This window comes from Giraffa tippelskirchi, chromosome 5 (assembly GCF_054371585.1).
Source record: "Giraffa tippelskirchi isolate mGirTip1 chromosome 5, T2T-mGirTip1v1.2.pri, whole genome shotgun sequence".
Taxonomy (NCBI): domain Eukaryota; kingdom Metazoa; phylum Chordata; class Mammalia; order Artiodactyla; family Giraffidae; genus Giraffa; species Giraffa tippelskirchi.
Genome location: NC_137279.1, coordinates 111,029,077 through 111,050,183, shown reverse-complemented (window position 1 = coordinate 111,050,183; position 21,107 = coordinate 111,029,077). Strand labels below are relative to the sequence as shown.

Genomic DNA, 21,107 nt, shown 5'->3' with positions numbered 1-21,107 from the left:
TTTAAAAGCTGAAACAGTGTGGGATATTTTTCTATTAAACACAACTTTATTGTTTTGGTAGGACTACATTCCTTTGCCATTGCATCATGTAAGATATTATTGTTGGGCTGTGGTGCTCACGCGCTTTTTTACTTTTAAAAACATGGCTCCTAGAAATCGTGTGGCTCCTGTAACCTTTCTGTAGATAGCACTAACCTAAACTGAAAGCCGGAGAAGGCAATGGCACCCCACTCCAATACTCTTGCCTGGAAAATCCCATGGACAGAGGAACCTGGTAGGCTACAGTCCATGGGGTCGCTAAGAGTCGGACACGACTGAGCGACTTCACTTCCACTTTTCCCTTTCATGCACTGGAGAAGGAAATGGCAACCCACTCCAGTATTCTTGCCTGGAGAATCCCAGGGATGGCGGAGCCTGGTGGGCTGCCGTCTATGGGGTCGCACAGAGTCAGACACGACTGAAGCGACTTAGCAGCAGCAGCAGCAAACTGAAAGCAAAGATGAGTCAAGGCAAAGTAGAAGGGAAGTCTCTAGGCAGAGCAGGCTCTGTGTGCCAAAGCCCAGACAGCAGAGTGAGCTCAGCACCTTCCAGGGGTTACATGTAACTCAATGAGGTGAGCCCTGAAATGCCAGTGAGGCAGCAGGGAGACAGGAGGGAAAGGCAGACAGCACCCAGCGCCTGAGAGCTCTGTATCTAATGCCACGGAATCTGAGCTTTATCTTGAGCATAATAGAGAGTCAGCAAGGGATTCAAGCAGGAGAGCTACAAGATCAGCTTGGAATTGTTGAAAGGTCTCTCTGGCTATTGTGTGAAGGATGAATTAAAGAGGGCAAGAGCCGAAGGAGGAAGGGCAGTTAGTGCAATAACCAGGCAAGGGAGCAAGACAGTGACAGTGGAGACAATGAAAGAAGTGGGCTAACATAAAGCAGTAATGAGAGTTCAGGTTGGCTAGACTTTCGACTGAGTGGGTATGAAGATTCCTGCCCTCTGAAGCCATGTCCAGGCAGACAATTAAACTCCTAAACAGATTCAGAATGTGAGGGCTGCCCCACATGGCTGGGCTTCCCCTTTCTGGAAAGGCACTGAGTAATAGTTGGTGGGAGGAAAATCCTCCTGGAATTACACTTGGGCATTTTATCTAGTCCTTAATACTTTGGAGGAGAAGGAAATGGCAACCCATTCCAGTATTCTTGCCTGGAGAATTCCATGGACAGAGGAGCCTGGCAGGCTGCAGTCCATGGGGTCGAAAAGAGTCGGGCATGATTGAGCATACACACACACAATATTTTAGAAGTCTATATATCCCATGATGCCAGGCACACATCTCCAGTATTTTCATTTCCTTTGATCAAAAGATGGCTTAATAGACTCACAGATACAGAGAACAGACTAGTGGTTACCAATGGGCAGAGGGAGAGGAGGGGAAGTATAGGGGTGGGAGAGTGGAATATACAAACTATTGGGTGTAAGAGAGGCTACCAGGGTGAATATGGGAAATATAGCTAATCTTTTCTAATAATTGTAAATGGAGTGTTGCCTTTAAAAATGTATAAAAATTTAAATAATAATAATACTTAAAAACTTTTACATAGTAAAGGAAGCCAGAAACAAAACAAACGACAGCCCTCAGAATGGCATAAAATATCTGCAAACAAAGAAACTGACAAAGAAATAATCTCCAAAATATACAGTTCATGCAGATCAATATCAAAAAAACAAACAATCAAAGAAGACATACAGAAGGTCAGAAAGCACATGAAAGGATGCTCAATATCACTAATTATTAGAGAAATACAATCAAAACTACGTTGAGGTATCACCTCACAAGTGTCAGAATGACCATCATCAAAAATCTATAAACAATAAATGCTAGAGAGGATGTGGAGAAAAGGGAACCCTCCTACACTGTGGGTGTAAATTGGTACAGCCACTATGGAGAAACAGTATGGAGGTTCCTTAAAAAACTAAAACTAGAACAACCATGTGACCCAGCAATCCCACTCCTAGGCATATACCCAGAGAAAACCATAATTTGAAAAGATATATGCACCCCAGTATTCATTGTATCACTGTTTACAATAGCTAGAACATGGAAGCAGCCTAAACATTCTTCACAGAAGAATGGATAAAGGAGATGTGTTGCATATTTATAGTGGAATATTATTCAGCCATAAAAAAGAGCAAAATAATGCTATTTGCAGCAACATTGATGAACCTAGAGATTGTCATATTGAGTGAACTAGCTCAGACACAGAAGGGCAAGTATCATAAGATTTTGCTTATATGTGGAATCCAAAACAAGGGTACAAATGAATTCATTTACAAAACAGAAGTAGAGTCACAGAAAACAAACTTATGGTTACCAGGGGATGAAAGGGAGAGGGATAAATTGGGAGAGTGGATTGACATATACACACTACTATAACTACTATAGATAACTAATAAGAACCTACTGACTAGCACAGGGAACTCTACTCAATACTTTGTAATGGCCTATATGGGAATAGAAAATAAAATTGTGGATATGTGTATAACTGATTCACTTTGCTGTACACCTGAAACTAACACACGTTGTAAATCAAATATACTGCCGTAAAAATTAAAATAATAATAAGATAGATGGCTTAGCAACAAGATTATGTCTCTCGAAAATAGCCTCAGGAAAGAAAAATGTATTTGAGGTGTTTCCCTCCCCTCCACGGGCAAGCTATGTAGGGAAGAAATATTAAATACAGGAGAGAGCCACACCCAACATTAGCGATCCAGGGGCATACCCGGGTTTTATGGAGCCAGAATTTTGTAGTGTTTTGTTTGTTTGTTTGTTTTGGAGGGGGTGGGAATTAGCAATCTCTTTAAGGAAAAGAATACCAAATTGTGACTTTGAAATTGCTAGATCAGTCTTCAGGCAAATGAGAGGCCCTGATGCTTAAGCTTTATTAGTTTCACTGTATGTCTAGCTCGGTTCCAATAGTTTCAGGAGGCATTTCGTTCATCCCTCAAACATTTATCAAATATCTAAAGGTTAAAGACACTGACAGACACATGCATGGGATGAGACAGAGGCCCTGCCCTCAAGAAGTCCAGCATTAAGTGGAGGAGATAGCAAACAGGCCAGCATAGAACTGCATCAGGAATGCGAAGCTAAGAGCTCTCTCCTCAGGTGTTGAGGGGGCAGAGAGAGGAGCACCTGGCTCACCTGGGGGCAGGGTGGCTGGGGAGGCTTCCTGAGTGGGGTGCGTAACATCTTGTGTACCATGAAGCTGCAAAATCTGTCCACTGAAAATAGAAGAGCCTAGAATGGCAACCCTAGTTCTGACAGTCTCATCATGGTCAAGATAAATGTCTTACTAAGACTGAGATCCTCCACAGGGTAAAACGACAACCCTGCTGGAAACTGAACTGTGTCCTGTCAAAACTCCTATCTTGAAACCCTACGCCTCCTTTTGACTGTATTTGGATATAGGTAGGGCCTTTACGGAGGTAATTAAGTTAAATGAGGTCAAAAGGGTGGGGCCCTGACCCAATAGGACTGGTATCCTTATAAGATGAAGTGAGTACTAAGTCGCTTCAGTTGTGTCCGACTCTTTTTGACCCTATGGACTGTAGCCCACCAGGTTTCTCTGTCCATGGGATTATCCAGGCAAGAATACTGGAATGGGTTGCCATAACCTCCTCCAGGGAATCTTCCTCACCCAGGGTTCGAACTTGCATCTCCTATGTCTCCTCTATTGGCAGGTGGGTTCTTTACCATTAGTGCCACCTTGGAAGCCCTATAAGAAGAGGAAGAGACACTGGAGATAAGTAGATAGATGTCTATCTCTCTCTCCCCCTTCCTCTCTCCCTCCCTCTGTCCCCAGCAAACCAGGAAGACAGGCCTCACCAGAAACCAGGTTTTGTGACACCTTGTTTTTGGACTCATAACCTCCAGAACTGGGAGAAAATAAGTTTCTGTGGCTTAAGCCTCCCAGGCGTAAGTACTTTGTTACGACAGCTGAGCAGACAAGACAAGCCTCCAGAGCAATGCAGTCATTTTCTCCCTACACTTGCCTCGAAGCAGAAGAGCCAGGAGCAGTGGGCCAGTGCTCGCCTCCCTCCGTATTTCCAGGGGAGTTGCAGGAACTGTGGCTGGTGTCCCCTCATCTTCTTGGGGCCTTCTCCTTCTTCCTGACAATTTAGCCCCTCCAGGGGGTAGAGTCATCCTCCCAAGCGTCAAGTTCATAGTTAGCAAATGATTCTTGTAGATTAAGGAGGTAGACTAATATTGCTGAATGAGTCCTGGTAATGTTTATTTCTTTTTATTTTATTTTGGCTGCACTGAGCAGTATGTGGGATTTAGTTTCCCGACAAGGGGGCAAACCCATACCCCCTGCAGTGGAAGCATGAAGTCTTAGCTGGCCTTAACTGGGCTGTGAGGGAAGTTATCATTCTTTTTAATTTATTTTATTTTTATCTTATAGTCCTGGTAATATTTAGAAAAAGCCTGGCTTGGCCACTGTCCTGGGTATAAGACCCCAGGCAAATCAAATCCTGTCTGAACTGTGAAATGAGGAAGTAGGGTAAGCCATCCCTAAGCTCCCTTCTGCCTCAGTGATTCTAGGACTCTAAGCTATGGTCACTTTCAAGGGCCTGTGAGTATGGAAATGCCTCCAGGTCCCACAGGAAGGAATCCTTCTGGCCAGGAGAACTCCCCATGCTTGTGTGCTTAGTTGCACAGGCATGTCTAACTCTTTGGAACCCCATGGACTGTAGCCCACCAGGTTACTCTGTCTATGGGATTTCCCAGGCAATAATGCTGGAGTGGGTTGCCATGCCCTTCTCCAGGGGATCTTCCCAACCCAGGGATCGAACCCAGGTCTCTTGCACTGCAGATGGATTCTTTACTGTCTGAGCCAACAGGGAAGCCCACTTCTGTCCAGGAGACCTTCCCACTGGTCATCAAATCACCCTGGGGTGCACAGACAATTCTACTATCTACTCAGAAGTCTCAGAGTCTCCTGCTTTTCAGCACTTTTGAAGTCACAATGTATTCGTGGGAGGTGGGAGTTCAGAGGTTTCCCTGGAAGGTTCTGATTAGCAAGAAATAGAGAAAGTCTTTGCCCAGATATAGGAGGAGTCTCTGCAGTGTAACTTCCACTTGAAAAAAAAAACAACAACAAAGCATAAAATGTCAGGGAAGAAATTGCTGAGTGAGGTGTCCTGAGCGTGTGGTGCAAGTAAGTGTCTTAATTTCCCAAAGGACGTGCAAAAGTTTGCCAATCTAACCTTCATTTTGGCTTACATATTCAAACGCTGTATGAGCCAATGTGCCAGAGTTGCAGCTAGTCAAAGTGGCAGGGTCTGAAACCCAGGTTCTCTAAGGTAATGTGGAGGCAGGAAACATCTCTTCTTATAAATCTGCAATCTGTGCACCTTAGAATATGCATGCATGCTAAGTCACTTCAGTCATGTCCAACTCTGATACCCTATGGACTGTGGCCCGCCAGGCTCCTCTGTCCATAGGATCCTCCAGCAAGAATATTGGAGTGGGTTGCCATGCCCTCCTCCAGGGGATCTTCCTGACCAAGGGATCAAACTTGAGTCTCCTGTGGCTCCTGCATTGCAGGTGGATTGTTTACCACTGAGCCACCAGGGAAGTCCCCACCTTAGAATATATACAAATTGAAATTATATTGAAGTTGAAAGAGAATTCAAGGACAAGTTACAGCCATTCACTTGTTGGGTACTTACCAAAATAAGTTTGAATTATGAATTTTTTCATAGGCATCCAAATTCCCAAATGATTATAAGCTCTGAATGACCACCTATTTTTTTTATGTCTCTTCCTTGATACTTAGTATGTTCATCGCAAATTATGTTTTTTAACTCTGCCTCTGACATCAGCGGTTTGGGAGTTTTTCACATCAATGCTCCAGTTCTCCAACACCAACAATTTGATTTAGTTCAATTCTGACACTAATTCCTGGAGTTCATGTCCCACATGCCTGCCTCCACTTCAGACACAAGACACAAATGAGGTGCCAAGCTACGCTGCTTGGCTAACTGCAAATTTGAGGGTTTCCACAACCACCCCCCTCAGGTTCCATAATTGGCTAGAATGACTCACAGAATTCAAGAAAACACTCTGTTTACCAGTTTATTATAAGGGATACTCAGGAACAGCCATGTGGAAGAAATACATAAGGCAAAGTGTGAGGTGGGGGTGGGGGAGTACATGGAGTCTTTATGTTCTGTCTGGTACAGCACCCTTCCAGCACATTATTATGTTCACCAAGATGGAAACTCCCTGGGTCCCCTTATTTCTGTAACCCATCTCCAGACCCCTCCTCTCCCTGGCATCAGAGAGTGAGGCTGGAAGTTTGATCTTTCTAGTGACCAACCTCCATCTTGAAGCTGTCTAGAGGTCCCACCCTGGGTCAGGTCATTAGCAAAAACTCAGGTGTGATCAAAAGAGGCTCTTTATAAATAACAGAAGATGCTCATATTAGGAAATTCCAAGGGCTTTAGGAGCTCTATGTCAAGAATCTGAGACAAAGACTAAACATATATTTTTTATTAGACCACAATTACACACATGTTCTTAGTGAAACATGTGTCAGTTAATTTCTTGACTAACTTGAAATTGAAAAAGCATAAGTAAATGGAAATAAGGAAGTAAATATGGCTAAGAAACCCCCTTTCCCTGAAATCAGAAAGTTCATGGAGGGCCCTTGTGTTTATGACAGGCCATTCTGCCAGGAGAATGTATGCTGCCATACATCCACTTGAATTTTGTGAAAGAACATACATTTTGGCTTTTTTTTTTTTTTTTTTTTTTTGCTGTTGTTAAAAAGCTAAATCTCTTATTTAGGAGTTTCCATAGATTTAACTGGGGTTTCCCTGGTGGCTTAGCAGTAAAGAATTCTGCTCTGTGCAGGAGCCACAGAAGACTTGGTTTTGATCCCTGGGTCAGGAAGATATCCTGGAGGAGGGCATGGTAACCCACTCCAGTATTCTTGCTGTCCATAAGAGAATCCTATGGAAGGAGGAGCCTGGCGGACTACAGTCCATAGGGATGCAAAGAGTCGAACAGGACTGAAGTGACTTAGCACCCATGCACGCAGAGATTTAATTAATTTTGAGGCTCCCTGACTATTCCTTATTCTCTGACCCCTTCGTTGAAGCCTTGAGCTTTAACAGGATAACAAAAAGCAGAGGCTGGAGTGCAGTGCACTTGGCACTTCTGCCACTGAGAAGCCTATCATTTCCATAGGCTGGCGAGTAGCTGCATCTCAGAGGCAGGGGGCAGTGGAAATGCATCAGTACCAGGAAAGTACCAGAGCAGGTCAGCAGGGCCCAGCCATGGTCATCCATTATGCAGGAGGATTTGGCTGCTGTTTAGGAGCTCCTTTCTGCACATTCTGAGGGCTCTTGTGTTACAAAGCATAGGGGGCTCACGGTCCCCAAGATGGCTACTCCGAGACGCCTGCCTGGGCCACCATGGTGGCCGGTTAGAGTCACCTGTTGTTACCTGAAATGAGGACTATCTAAGGAAGGACAGTTGGATATTTGGTACTCGGGAATTCCTGAATCTTCAGCTAAGGAACCTCAAGAGATTATACCTTGTTCACTTGCAGTGTTAATATTTACATCAAGAATAGTGGAAGCTGGAGACAGTCCATTAATCTCTGATTCAGTTCCAATCTGTGGAGGCAAAAGGCTGACATACAATTTCCGGCTCAGCAGTAGAGAGAGGCCTGGGTGAAACTAAAGTTTTGTTGTCCTGTTAATTCATTTCAAATCTGAAATCGGGCTCTATTTATGTGATGTATGCTCTTTCCTGCTGCTTCCTATCCTAGCAAGGCACAAATCAGGAAATATTGGGGAAACCAACTCTGATGGGTTTGTGGAGCTGAAGTTCCTGGGACACAGGACTTTCAGTGCTAAAACCATGGAAGTCCAAGCTCTAAAGCAAGGGAAAAAAACAAGGAAGTCCAAGACCACAGTTTCAGGCAAACTATGATGAGTTGGTCACTGGAGGAAATGGCCAGGACTGACCTGAAACAAATAGTCTCAGTCTCAGATAGACGTTTATGAGGCTAGATTCAGGATCTGGTATTTTTTTAAGATTGTTATACTGTTTTCTTGGATTTGGCGGTAAATATTTTATGGAGTTATACAAAATGAATCTCTATAGCATTTGAGAGGGCAAGCATAGAGACTCCAGAATAAAAAATAATTCACAAAAATATAAGGTTTATGAGAGCAGGCACTATGACTTCTGTATCCCTATCACTTATCCCAATGCATAGCAGATATCCAATAAATGTTTGGTAAATAAATGTGTAAACAGAAAAGGTCTAGTTCTGGCTCTATCATTACTAGATATGTGGCATTAATCAAGTTAATCAACTTTTGAAAGCCTCTGTTTCTTCATCTATAAAATGGGGATTATAATTATCAGCCACTTTACAGTTTTATGGGTTCAATTATACCCCTTCAAAATGCATATGTTAAAGTCCTAACTTCCAGTACCTCAGAAGATAACTTTATTTGGAGATAAGTTCTTTAAAGAGGTAATTAAGTTAAAAGGAAGCCTTTAGCAGAGGCCCTAATCCAATCTGATTTATAAGAAGAGGAGGTTTGAACACACCAGACAGGCACAAGATCATGTGAGGACACAGCAAAGATACAGCCAAGGAGAGAGGTCTTAGTAGAAGCCAAACCTGCTGGCACCTCAGTCTTGGACTGCTAGCCTCCAGAACTGTGGGAAAATTAATTTCTGTTGTTTAAGCCACTCAGTCTGTGGTACTTTGCTATAGCAACCCCAGCAAACTAATATGATAATGATTAAAAGAATAACACACATAAATGACCTAGCACACAAATGCTCAGTAACATTTCTTGTTCTTATGATTATCAGTATTTATGATTAATAAAAATATCTGCACAGGGCACCGAAAATTATTTAGTATGTACAAAACCATACAGAAAGGATCGGTGGAATTGTTGTCCACACTGGTGAATCTTGGAGCGGTGGCTGTAGAAAACTGCCATGCCCTGCATACTGACCACCATGCTGGCATCACAGAAGAGTCTGTGTGTCAGTAAACAACATTCTAGCCCAGAGCTTCTCATGCATTAAGGGCACGTGAATCACCTGAGGATCTTGTTAAAATGAGGATATTATTCTGATTTAGTGGGATGGGTGTGGGGCCAGCAAGTCTGCATTTCTAATAAGGGTGGAGTGATTCTCAGGCTTCGGGTCAGAGGACCACACCAGGCAACACTGAAGAAGCTGGTTGTTTGATCCCAAGTGAGGCAAGAGCTAGATGGGCCCCAGGCTGAGCAGCTGGAGTTTGTCCCCTGGGGAGGTGGGTCAGAAGTGAGGGACAGGCGCAAGAGAGGAGCTTAGCCCTGCCCAGATTCAAGATAAAGAGACAACATATTTCTCATTCTCAAGATCAAGGAGACATTCCTGACAACACATGCCAAGAATGTTTCCTCGAAAGTCAATAGGGAAGGGGGCGTCACCCCATAGTAAATGATTTCAACCTAACCATAGGCCTCTTCGCTAGACTCCATCTTGGCTAAGAGATAGGCACACACGGGGGAGGACCTGAGATAAACCAAATACAGACTCAGAACCAGGCAAAGCAAGATTATCAGCCAGAAGAAACCTGGAAGAGATGTCCAGAATAAATCATTCAAACCACAACGAGAGTGAAACTCTCTCTCTAAGCCCGCCTGTGTGAATCTATTCACACGAACACTTTTTCTGCCTAATAAACATGTTACTTGTTTCACTTTCTGTCTTTTTGTGGGAATTCATTTGTACAAAGCCAAGGGGCCGGGGCCTTGTCACTGACTACGGGTCCCTGGTGGTCTGACTCTTTGCAACCCCATAGACTGTAGCCTGCCTGGCTCCTCTGTCTGTGGGATTTTCCAGGCAAGAATGCTGGAGTGGGTTACCATTCCCTTCTCCAGGGGATCTTCTCGACCCAGGGATCGAACCCAGGTCTCCTGCATTGCAGGCAGATTCTTTACTATCTGAGCCACCAGGGAAGCCCTCCCTGGTGGTCTAGTGGCTAGAATTCAGCAGTCTTACTGCCACAGCCTGACTTCAATGTCGGGCAGGGAACCAAAATCCTGCTTCCAGTGACTGCAAGCCAAGGCCGCAAGGGGATATAAAGACACAAAACAAAATACATCAAGGAAATACTCTCTAAGCTGTATCCTGTATCTATGTATAATGATTAGAGTTCTCAGTGCTATGTAAGTGAATGTATAATCCAGAGTTGGAGAGTGAAGCTGCTCGAGCAGGTGAAGTTATCTGGAGAATTCTTGAAGGAAGGAAGGAAGAAAGGCATTTGATTCCAGGGTAAATGAAAGCTATCCCTGTAGGAGAACCTCTCTAAAGTCACCTTAAACTGTCTACTTGAGGTCATATTCAGTTCTGTATTTCCCTATCTAAATAAGGCCAGGAGTGGCATTTTGCTGCTCCTTTGAGGGGAGGAAGGCGTGGATGCTTTTATGGCACTGTTTTCCACCAGCTAGCTAATGTTTGGTTTCCTTATCTTTGGAGAGTATAATGGGTGTTGGTGCCAGCTTGGAGGCTACCTGATCTCAATCAGACTTTAAAGTCATTAGCAAAGCTATCAGGAGGTAAGTCTCCACGTGAGCCTGAAGCCAGAGCTTTAGGAAGAGGGCCTAGGGAGGAGGAAGGACAGACTCAGCCTTGGGTTGCTGAGTAACCTAAGATGAACATCTTTAGTAGAGCCCCCAGATCTGTATCGTCATGGCTTAGTGCTCTAACTGTGCCCCAAGAAGTAATCGCTTCCAGTTGTCTGATCATGCACAGGTTAGATTTTCCTTGTCCTCTGAGGCCCCCAGAGACCCAGGAGTTTCCCTCGGGCAAGCAGAGGTGGATCCAGCAACTTGGGGGAAAACTTCTTTTTTTAATGTTTTTCTAGAGTTGGAGATGGCAGAGTGGAGCAGTAGAGATCGCAGCCCCTGGAAACTCTGGATTAATCAATTGATTGATTGTTTATCAGTCTGGGTATTCTTTTGCAGGAATCCAGGTTTCTTGCAGAGTAAGTGATCAAAATGATCCCTGATGGCAATTTTCCTCAAATAGATTTTTGAGGACTTCAAACTGAAAATCAAATACATTATTGTATTTAGATTAGGACATTGGATTTTGGACATTTACCAGTTACTTGGTCAAATCACCTAACTTCATTAAACTCTCAATTCTTCATATTTACAAAATAATAGTACTTCAGTTCAGTCGCTCAGTCGTGTCTGACTCTTTGCAACCCCATGCACTGCAGCACCCCAGGAGTCCCTGGCCATCACCAACTCCTGGAGTTTACTCAAACTCATGTCCATTGAGTTGGTGATACAATCCAACCATCTCGTCCTCTGTCGTCCCCTTCTCCTCCCGCCTTCAATCTTTCCCAGCATCAGGGTCTTTTCAAATGAGTCAGTTCTTCGCATCAGGTGGCCAAAGTATTGGAGTTTCAGCTTCAGAATCAGAACATCCAATGAATATTCAGGACTGATTTCCTTTAGGATTGACTGGTCTGATCTCCGTGCTGTGCAAGGGACTCTCAAGAGCCAGACATCCTGGAATAATAGTACTTATTACCAAGTAAATCATGGGTTAACTGAGAGATAAAAAATATAAAATGTTAACTTTTTAATTTTTATGTATTTATTTATTTTTGGCTGTGCTTGGTCTTCATTGCTGTGCAGGCTTTTCTCTATTGCAGTGAGGGGGGCTACTCTCTAGTGATGGTGTGCATGCTTCTCATTGGGGTGGCTTCTCTTGTTACAGAGCATGGGCTCCAGGTGCGCTGGCTTCAGCAGTTGCAGCTCCCAGTCTCTAGAACACAGTCTCACTAATGGTGGTGTACAGACTTAGCTGTTCCACAGCATGTGGGATCTTCCCAGATCAAGAATCTAACCTGTGCCTCCTGCATAGGCAGGCAGATTCTTTACCACTGAGCCACCAGTAAAGTCCTAAAGTGTTAGCTTTTTATATGATTTCTTCTTTCTTTACCCCAGTTAGTCACATTCATTTCCATGATCCCATTGCAAGCCCCATAAAGGCAGTAGGGGCTGTGGCTTACTTCCTTTCTCTCTTTCAACCCTAAAATCTACCCCAGTGCTTCTCAGTGAGATAAAATCTAAATAAGCATCTTCTATTTGCCAAACAAGAGACACAGTCCTTGCCCTTAAGGAGTAATACCATCTCTTAGAGGGAGACAGAGGACAAATAAATATAATCAAGTACCCTAGGTGCCCTGACAAATGTCTAAATGGACAAAGAGCAACAAAGCAGAGCATGTTTACTTTCAGCTTGGAGACTTAGGAGATAGGAACAGGGTTCAGAAGCTTTCAGGTTGGTGAATGCGTGGAGATTTGGGGAGAGAAGCACTCCTGGAGAGAGGGTGGAAGCACCTCGCTCTTTCCCCACACCTTGCTGTATGTATCTCTTCCATCTGGATGTTAATAAACTGGTAACTTAGATGACTGACTCTCTCTCCTTTATAAGTACCTGATTGGCCCCACAACCCCATTGGCTGTGCCTATGCCTGGACTCTGGCAGAAGCCACAGACAGTCCCAGTGATCCAGGACAAACTAATGATTTATGCTCACTGCACACACCACTACCACAAAAACTGTGTTTGTGGACCCATTACACTTTTTATTAACAACCTACGCAGATCAAGAACTAAATCAAGCTGGCCCAGACCTTCAGGGACAAGCTTGTGCACCAGCATCTGTTGTAGCCCTGTGGAAAAGAGGGTCTAAGTCCAATCTCCTCTCTTAAATGAAAATAAAGGAAGGTATTGGAGTGTCCAACCGGCCACATCAGAAATCCTAGAGCGGTTGACTGTGTGGAACTCAACAGACATTAATGTGATCTACCATCATAGGCAAGAAGGCCCTGAACCACTATTGAAAATTAAGAAATGGAACTAATTTTGTTTAGCAGGCAAAATCACTCTTGAACCCAGATATAATAAAGCTGAGAAGGATATATGCTTAAAAAGGAAAAAAAAAGGAGAGAAAAAGAATGAAAAAGAAAAAGGGTCCAACAAGGATGTGTTTGAACTGAGTTTTAAGAAAAGAGAGTAGGTCAGGTGTCTGAGAGTATTCTAAGTGTGGACTTGTGATGGATGTGGGATAGAAGGGAAGGGATGGAGGACATGGGTCAGTCATCAAGCAGAGGAAGAACCTTTTGCAGAAATAGGCAACAGCTCAGGGATCTGGAAGAGGTTTGGAGTTGCCAGAGTGTGTGATGACTGGTGGGGCAGTGGTAGAGCATGAAATAAGTTTACATAACTAGATCAAGGCCAAATCACAAGTCGTCTTTTAAGATATGCTTAGAGCTTTGGACTTCACCAAGGGACAATGAACAGCCAATAAAGGCAAGTAGCATGATCAGTTGTCTAAGAGCATTTTAACAAAACATTTTTCTTTAGTTGCAAAAATAATTTCTTTTCAGTGGGAAAAGTATTAGAGAACATAAAAAAACATCCCATATAATCTAACTACCCATATACAACTCTTAATGTTCTGGAGTGCATCTTCCAGAAGAAAATAACAAGAAAGGGAGTTAACATGTACTGAGTATCCACTGTGTTCCAAGTGCTTTCTGGAAATCATTTAATATAATTCTAAGGTTACTGGCTACAGCCAGAGGGTTGTGAGGAGGGCCACCAAGCAACCAACTCAGTCTTGCGTGACTGAGTTACCTAAGATGAATGTCTTTGCTGAAGTGCCCATCTAGGGTTTGCATCACCAGGGCCAGAAGGGCATACTGTAATCCATTGGTCAGAAGAGATGGGGCATGGGAAGATGGGAGGAGAAACAACTTTAGGATGAGGAGATGAGAAAAATAAGTTCTCTTTGAGAAGTCTGTGAGTTCCACAGCAGAGAAATCTGGGCTGGAGCTAAGCATTGTGGAATTGATGCTTAAGTGAGAATTAAAGCCTTGAAAATAAGTGAACATGTGCCAGGGAGAGAGAAGAGAGAAGACCAAGAGCAGAGGCCCGGGGAATGACAGAATTTAAAAGACAGAGCAAAGGAGACTCCACTTGGGCTTGTGAAACAGGGTCAAAGAAGAACAGGAAAGAAAGAAATCTTGGAATTTCTGAAGCATCAAATGTCAGGGAGGTTAAGTAAGGTGAGCAGTAGAAAGAGGAGACAGGATTTAGCCATTCAGTAGGAGCAACTCATGAAGGGGGTGAGGGAGCCTGACTGCAGCAGGTGGAAGAATGGGTAGAAAGGGACCACAAGTTCAGGCTATGCTTTTGGAGAGCTTGACAGTGAAGGGAGAGGGCTTCTTGTTTGATTGACTAGTTTTGTTTTGAAAGACTAGAAAATATAGTATATTTTCATGAGAGAAAGGTGCCAAGAGGCTGAAGATGATGCTATTAAAGTGCTGCACTCCATATGGCAGCAAATTTGGAAAACTCAGCAGTGGCCTGGAAAAGGTCAGTTTTCATTCCAATCCCAAAGAAAGGCAATGCCAAAGAATGTTCAAACTACCACACAATTGCACTCATTTCATACGCTAGCAAAGTAATGCTCAAAATTCTCCAAGTTAGGCTTCAACAGTACATGAACTGAGAAATTCCAGATGTTCAAGCTGGATTCAGAAAAGGCAGGGTAACCAGAGATCAAATTGCCAACATCCATTGGATCACAGAAAAAGCAAGTGAAAATGAAAGTCTCTCAGTCGTGTCCAACTCTTTGGGACCCCATGGACTATACAGTCTATGGAATTTTCCAGGCCAGAATACTGGAGTGGGTAGCCTTTCTCTTCTCCAGGGGATCTTTCCAACCCAGGGATTGAACCCAGATCTCCCGCATCACAGGCAGATTCTTTACCAGCTGGGCCACAAGGGAAGCCTGCAAGGGAAGAAAAAGCAAGAGAATTCCAGAAAAACATCTACTTCTCCTTCATTGACTATGCTAAAGCCTTTGACTGTGTGGATCACAACAAACCATGGAAAATTATTAAAGAGATGGGAATACCAGACCACCTTACTTGCCTCCTGAAAAATCTGTATGCAGGTCAGGAAGCAGCAGTTAGAACCGAACATGGAACAATGAACTGGTTCAAAATTGAGAAAGGAGTACGTTAAAGCTGTATATTGTCACCCTGCTTATTTAACTTTGATGCCGAGTACATCATGCAAAGTGCCAGGCTGGATGAAGTATAAGCTGGAATCAAGATTCAGGGAGAAATATCAATAACCTCAAATATGCAGAAAACACTACCCTTAATGGCAGAAAGTGAAGAGGAACTAAAGAGCCTCTTGATGAAAGTGAAAGAAGAGAGTGAAAAAGCTGGCTTAAAACTCAACATTCAAAAGCTAAGATCATGGCATCCAGTCCCATCACTTCATGGCAAATAGATAGAAAAACAATGGAAACAGTGACAGACTTTATTTTCTTGGGCTCCAAAATTACTGTAGATGGTGACTGCAGCCATGAAATTAAAAGACGCTTGCTACTTGGGAGAAAAGCTATGACCAACCTAGACAGCATATTAAAAAGCAGAGACACTACTTGACCGACAAAGGTCTATATAGTCAAAGCTATGGTTTTTCCAGTAGTCATGTATGGATGTGAGAGTTGGACCAAAAAGAAAGCTGAACGCTGAAGTATTGATGCTTTTAAACTGTGGTGAAGAAGACTCTTGAAAGTCCCTTGGACAGCAAGGAGATCCAACTAGTCATTCCTAAAGGAAATCAGTCCTTAATATTCACTGGAAGGACTGATGTTGAAGTTGAAGGTCCAATACTTTGGCCACCTGATGCGAAGAGCTGACTCATTTGAAAAGACCCTGATGCTGGGAAAGATCGAAGGCAGGAGGAAAAGGGGACACAACAGAGGATGAGATGGTTGGATGGCATCACTGATTCAATGGACATGAGTTTGAGCAAGCTCTGGAAGTTGGCGATGGACAGGGAGGCCTGGCGTGCTGTAGTTCATGGGGGTCACAAAGAGTCAGACACGACTGAGCAACTGAACTGAACGGAACGGAACTGAACTGAGAGAGAGAGAGGATAGCCAAGGGAGCAACGTTCCAGAGAAGTTTTTCTCAACAAAGAGCAGTCAATGTCTGGAGACATTTGGGGTTGTTACACCTGGGTTGGGGAGTTGGTACCACTTTCTAGCTGATAGAGGCCACAGATTCTTCTCAACATCCCACAGTGCATGGGATAGCCCCCCACAACAAAGAATTATCTGGCCCAAGTTGAGAAGCCCTAGTCTAAAGGAGAAGGCAATGGCACCCCACTCCAGTACTCTTGCCTGGAAAATCCCATGGACGGAGGAGCCTGGTAGGCTGCAGTCCATGGGGTCACAAAGAGTCGGACACGACTGAGCGACTTCACTTTCACTTTTCACTTTCGTGCATTGGAGAAGGAAATGGCAACCCACTCCAGTATTCTTGCCTGGAGAATCCCATGGATGGCGGAGCCTGGTGGGCTGCCGTCAGTGGGTCGCACAGAGTCGGACACAACTGAAGCGACTTAGCAGAAGCAGCAGCAGCAGTCTAAAGGAAGAAAAAACATATTAAGAACACAGTGGTAGGAACTGCCATCTGATTTCCTCAAACAAATATTTATTGAATAAATAAATGAATTACAAATTCCATCTGGAAGCCTTATGACTTAAATGGGTCATGAAGAATTTGAATACAGTGTATCTCTGGGAACTCAGAGATAAGACACAAGCTCATACTCTAAGATTTGAATAAAATGATGCTGCCTAGAGAATCAAGGAAGGCTTAGAAGACAGGCATGGCACAAGGACACTGACATTTACTGAGTATCTACTGTATGCCAAGCACTGTATATATTATGACTTAACATTTACTACACTTCGGTGAGCAAGGTATTAACTCTATTAACTAAGGAAGAAACGGACTCAAGTTAACTTGCCTAAAGTCATCCATCTAGTTAAAAAGGGTACCAAGATTTAAATCCAGTTATGTCTCACTCTAGGGCTTCCCCAGTGGCTCAGCAGTAAAGAATCTGGCTACAATGCAAGAGCTACAGGAGACACAGTTTCAACCCCTGGGTCAGGAAGATCCCCTGGAGGAGGGCATGGCAACCCACTCCAGTATTCTTGCCTTGAGAATCCCATGGATACAGGAGCCTGGTAGGCTACAATTCACAGGGTTTCAAAGAATTAGACACAATTGAAGCGACTTAGCATGCACACATGTATCTCTCATTCTATGCTGTCTTCATGCTATAAAAAAATCAACTGACATCTTAGCCTTTGAGGATGAGCAGGACTGCAATGAACATTGGAGTAGATGTATCTTTTTAATTATGGTTTTCTCTGGGTATATGCCCAGTAGTGGGGTTGCTAGGTCACATGGTAGTTCTGTTTTTAGCTTTTAAAGGAACCTCCATACTGCTTTCCATAGTGGCTGTATCAATTTACATTCTCACCAGCAGTGCAAGAGGGTTCCCTTTTCTCCACACCCTCTCCAGAATTTCTTGTTTGTAGAGTTTGTGATAATGGCCATCCTGACCAGTGTGAGGTGATATCTCATTGTACTTTTATTTGTATTTCTCTAAAAATTAGCAATGTTGAGCATCTTTTCATGTGCTTTTTGGCCATCTGTATGTCTTCTTTGGAGAAATGTCTATCTAGGTTTTCCACCCATGTTTTGATTGTGTTGACATGGTAACAACCTAAATATCCATCAACAGAGGAATAGATAAAGAATATGTGTATGAATATTAATATATGACAGAATATTGTGTGCGTGCTAAGTCACTCAGTCATGTTCAACTCTTTGCAACACTATGGACTGTAGCCCTCCAGAGTCCTCTGTCCATGGAATTCTCTAGGCAATAATATTGGAGTGGGTTGGCATTTCCTACTCCCAACCCAGGGATTGAACCTGCATCTCTTGTGTCTCCTGCATTGGCAGGCAGATTCTTTACCACCTTGCCACTTGAGAAGCCCATGGTGGAAAGGAATGGAATTGGATCATTTGTAGAGTCATGGATGGGCCTAGAGACTGTCATACAGAGTGAAGTAAGTCAGAAAGAGAAAAACAAATACTGTAATTAACAAATATATGTGAAACCTGAAAAAATTGGTATAGACAATCTTATTTACAAAGCAGAAATTACAGGCACAGATGTAGAGAACAAATGTGTGAAGACCAAGGAGGAAAGGTGGGAGTGGATGGGATGAATCAGGATATTGGGATTGAAATATATACACTATTTATCCTATATACAAAATAGATAAAATGAGAACCCACTGTATAGCACTGGGAACATTACTCAGTAATCTACGGTGACCTAAATGGGAGGGAAATCCAAAAAAGAGGGGACATATGTATATGTATATCTGACTCACTTTGCTGCATAGCAGAAACTAATGCAACTTTTTAAAGTAACTGTACTCCAGTAAAAAATGTTTTAAAGAAAAAGGATGAGCAGGACTTCAATAAAGAGAGAAGAGAGGAACAGTGGCATTCCAGGTGCTGTGAAGCATGTGGAAAGACCCTATGGTGTGAAACAGCCTAGATGATGAGGCTGTGTGACTGAAACAAATGGAACACAGCCAGGGCAGGAAAGGAAGCTGGCACAGGGGTAGATGAGTAGTGTTGTCACCACACAGATAATTCATTTCTAGAAGTAGGCAGTTCTTAATTTTAATCTTTCCTGATGCTATTCAACTAGCTAGAGCCTCCTCATTCTCTGTTTTATACGGTTTTCCTTTTTCTTGGTGCTAAATTGTCTTTATTCCAAGCACAGTGGTATCTAAATATTGGTTTAGGGTTTAGTAAATCTTTTTGTTTTCTATGAAAGCAAAAATGAACTATGCAACTTACAAATCCCCTGACTAGACATACTCATTTTACAAGGCAAAATGAGTGAAAGATTTACTGGAAGAATTTTAGTACCTACTAAACAGCAGTGGGCACACAATTGCTCAAAACATAAAACCAAGGCTTTTGGGGAAGCACTTCTAGCGTGTTAACTGCAATGTCAGATAAATGTCATCCTCAGCTCAGGCTTTTTAGTAGTTTCTTAAAAAATAAAAATAAATCTTCAGTTGTACTTCCTAAGGCATTTCCTGTTTATAGGGTGTGTGTTCTAGCAGCTGTGTTAAAAAGTGTGACCTAAGGGCTTTCGGATCAAATTATCCTTTGAAGCTACTAGGTGCCAAGCTAGGGGATTACTCCCACCCAGGCCAGAACCCGGTCTCCTGGCCCAGATCCTGATGGTGTTGGGTTTCTAGATCCTACAGTCGTGTAGTCCTGTAATGGCTGCAAGGGGATGAAGAGTGCATAGGGGTCTGGGGTTCACTCGATTTTCATGGAATGTATCATTTAATTGGAAATGCAGGAAAAAGTGATATTCACAAAATATTTTTCAGTATTTGACTATTTCCTGGCCACAGAGCAGAAGTTTTCAGGCACAGAATCACTGCTGGTCCACTAAACTCCTCCTCTCTCACTCACCCATGTCTTTCCCCACTCTGGAAAAGGGGAAAAGGGCAGTGTTCATCCCAGGCTGCTGAACACGTGCTCAATTATTCTCTGGGACAAGGAGTCCGGCCCTGATGATGATAGGTAAATGTACATACTTCCAAAAAGAAAAAAAGTTCCTCTTTAAATACAGTCAATTTAAACACATTTATTATTTTTAGGCCACTAATTCATTCACTAATTACCAATCCAGTATATTAAAAAAAATACCCAGCTAGCCTGAATGAAGTTAATCTTATTTCTCACAGAAAAAGATGAATGCATAAAGATGTTCATTGCAGCATTATTTACAATTGCAAAATCCTGAAAACACCTTAAATCTGTAATCACAGAATAGGTTTTTAAAAAAAGGTATGTTATATTCACAGTGAAAAATTATGCAGCTATTAATAATTGTTCTTAAGAGTATTAGTAACATAAGAAAATGCTACATAATAATGAATACACAACCATATACACTATATATGTATATATGTTTTGATTGCACTGCTTCTTGTGTGATCCTAGCTCCCCCAATCAGTGATTGAACCCCAGCCCTCAGCAGTGAAGACACAGAGTCACAACAACTGGACTACCAGGGAGTTTCTGCACAGTTGATTTCAACCGATGTTTTAACTGAGAAAAATATGCATAGAGAAAGGATTGGGAAGCTTGGTCCAGTGTTTTGGATCCACCTCCGTTATTTCTTATAGTTGCTTGTCAGACGCTGCAGTCAAAGTGGTGAAGCAGATGAAGAGAAAGTATGATTTTCAGGAAGTCTTCAACATGCAGGACATAAACTCAAAGAAGTTGAGTTAGCCACGTGGTAGGGGCCTTGCAAACTGATCAAGCCTGCCTTTCATTTCCTCTGTAAGAAGTACTCCAATGCTCCAGTTTCATCCATCTCAATAGAACCGATTCAAATGTATATTTTTAATGGCTGAGTAATATTCCGTTGTGTATATGTACCACAGCTTCCTTATCCAGGTTCAATGCATGAGACAAATGCTCAGGGCTGGGGCAATGGGATGACCCAGAGGGATGGGATGGGGAGGGAGGTGGGAGGGGGGTTCAGGATGGGGAACACATGTAAACCCATGGCTGATTCATGTCAATGTATGGCAAAAACCACTACAATATTGTAAAGTAATTAGCCCCCAACTAAAATAAATAAATTTATTAAAAATAAAAAAATAAAATAAAATAAAATAAAAGAAGTACTCCAATGCAACGTCCTTTGAACTTGACATAGCTGTGGGTGACTGCCAGGATGTCGCTTCAGAGTGTAAAGTAAAATACATGCCAATCTCCCAGCTGTTTAAAAGGGACCAAAGGCAGGTGAATTTTCTGGAGCTAATAAGGAAAAACTGGAAGCCACCATTAATGAATTAATCTAATCTAGTTTCCTAAAAAATGTAACCAGCAATAGCTGCTTACAACTTGTAAGGTTTTTATTTACAAAAAAGAAAGATCAGAAGGATGAATAAGAAGATACACTAGGGATCAATTTTACTATGAATGAAAGGGCAAACCTCTCCTGTACTGGAAATACTTAGGGATAAAAGGAGCCTCAAAGAGGGGAGAAGAGAAACATAGGGTCTC

The 21,107-nt window shown here is 42.8% G+C and overlaps 1 pseudogene; it reads left to right on the top strand.

Annotated features, from left to right (window-relative positions):
• The window catches only part of LOC145505251 (thioredoxin-like), a 39,895-nt pseudogene extending 18,993 nt beyond the window's left edge, over positions 1-20,902 (top strand).
• Positions 20,903-21,107: the final 205 nt, after the last annotated feature.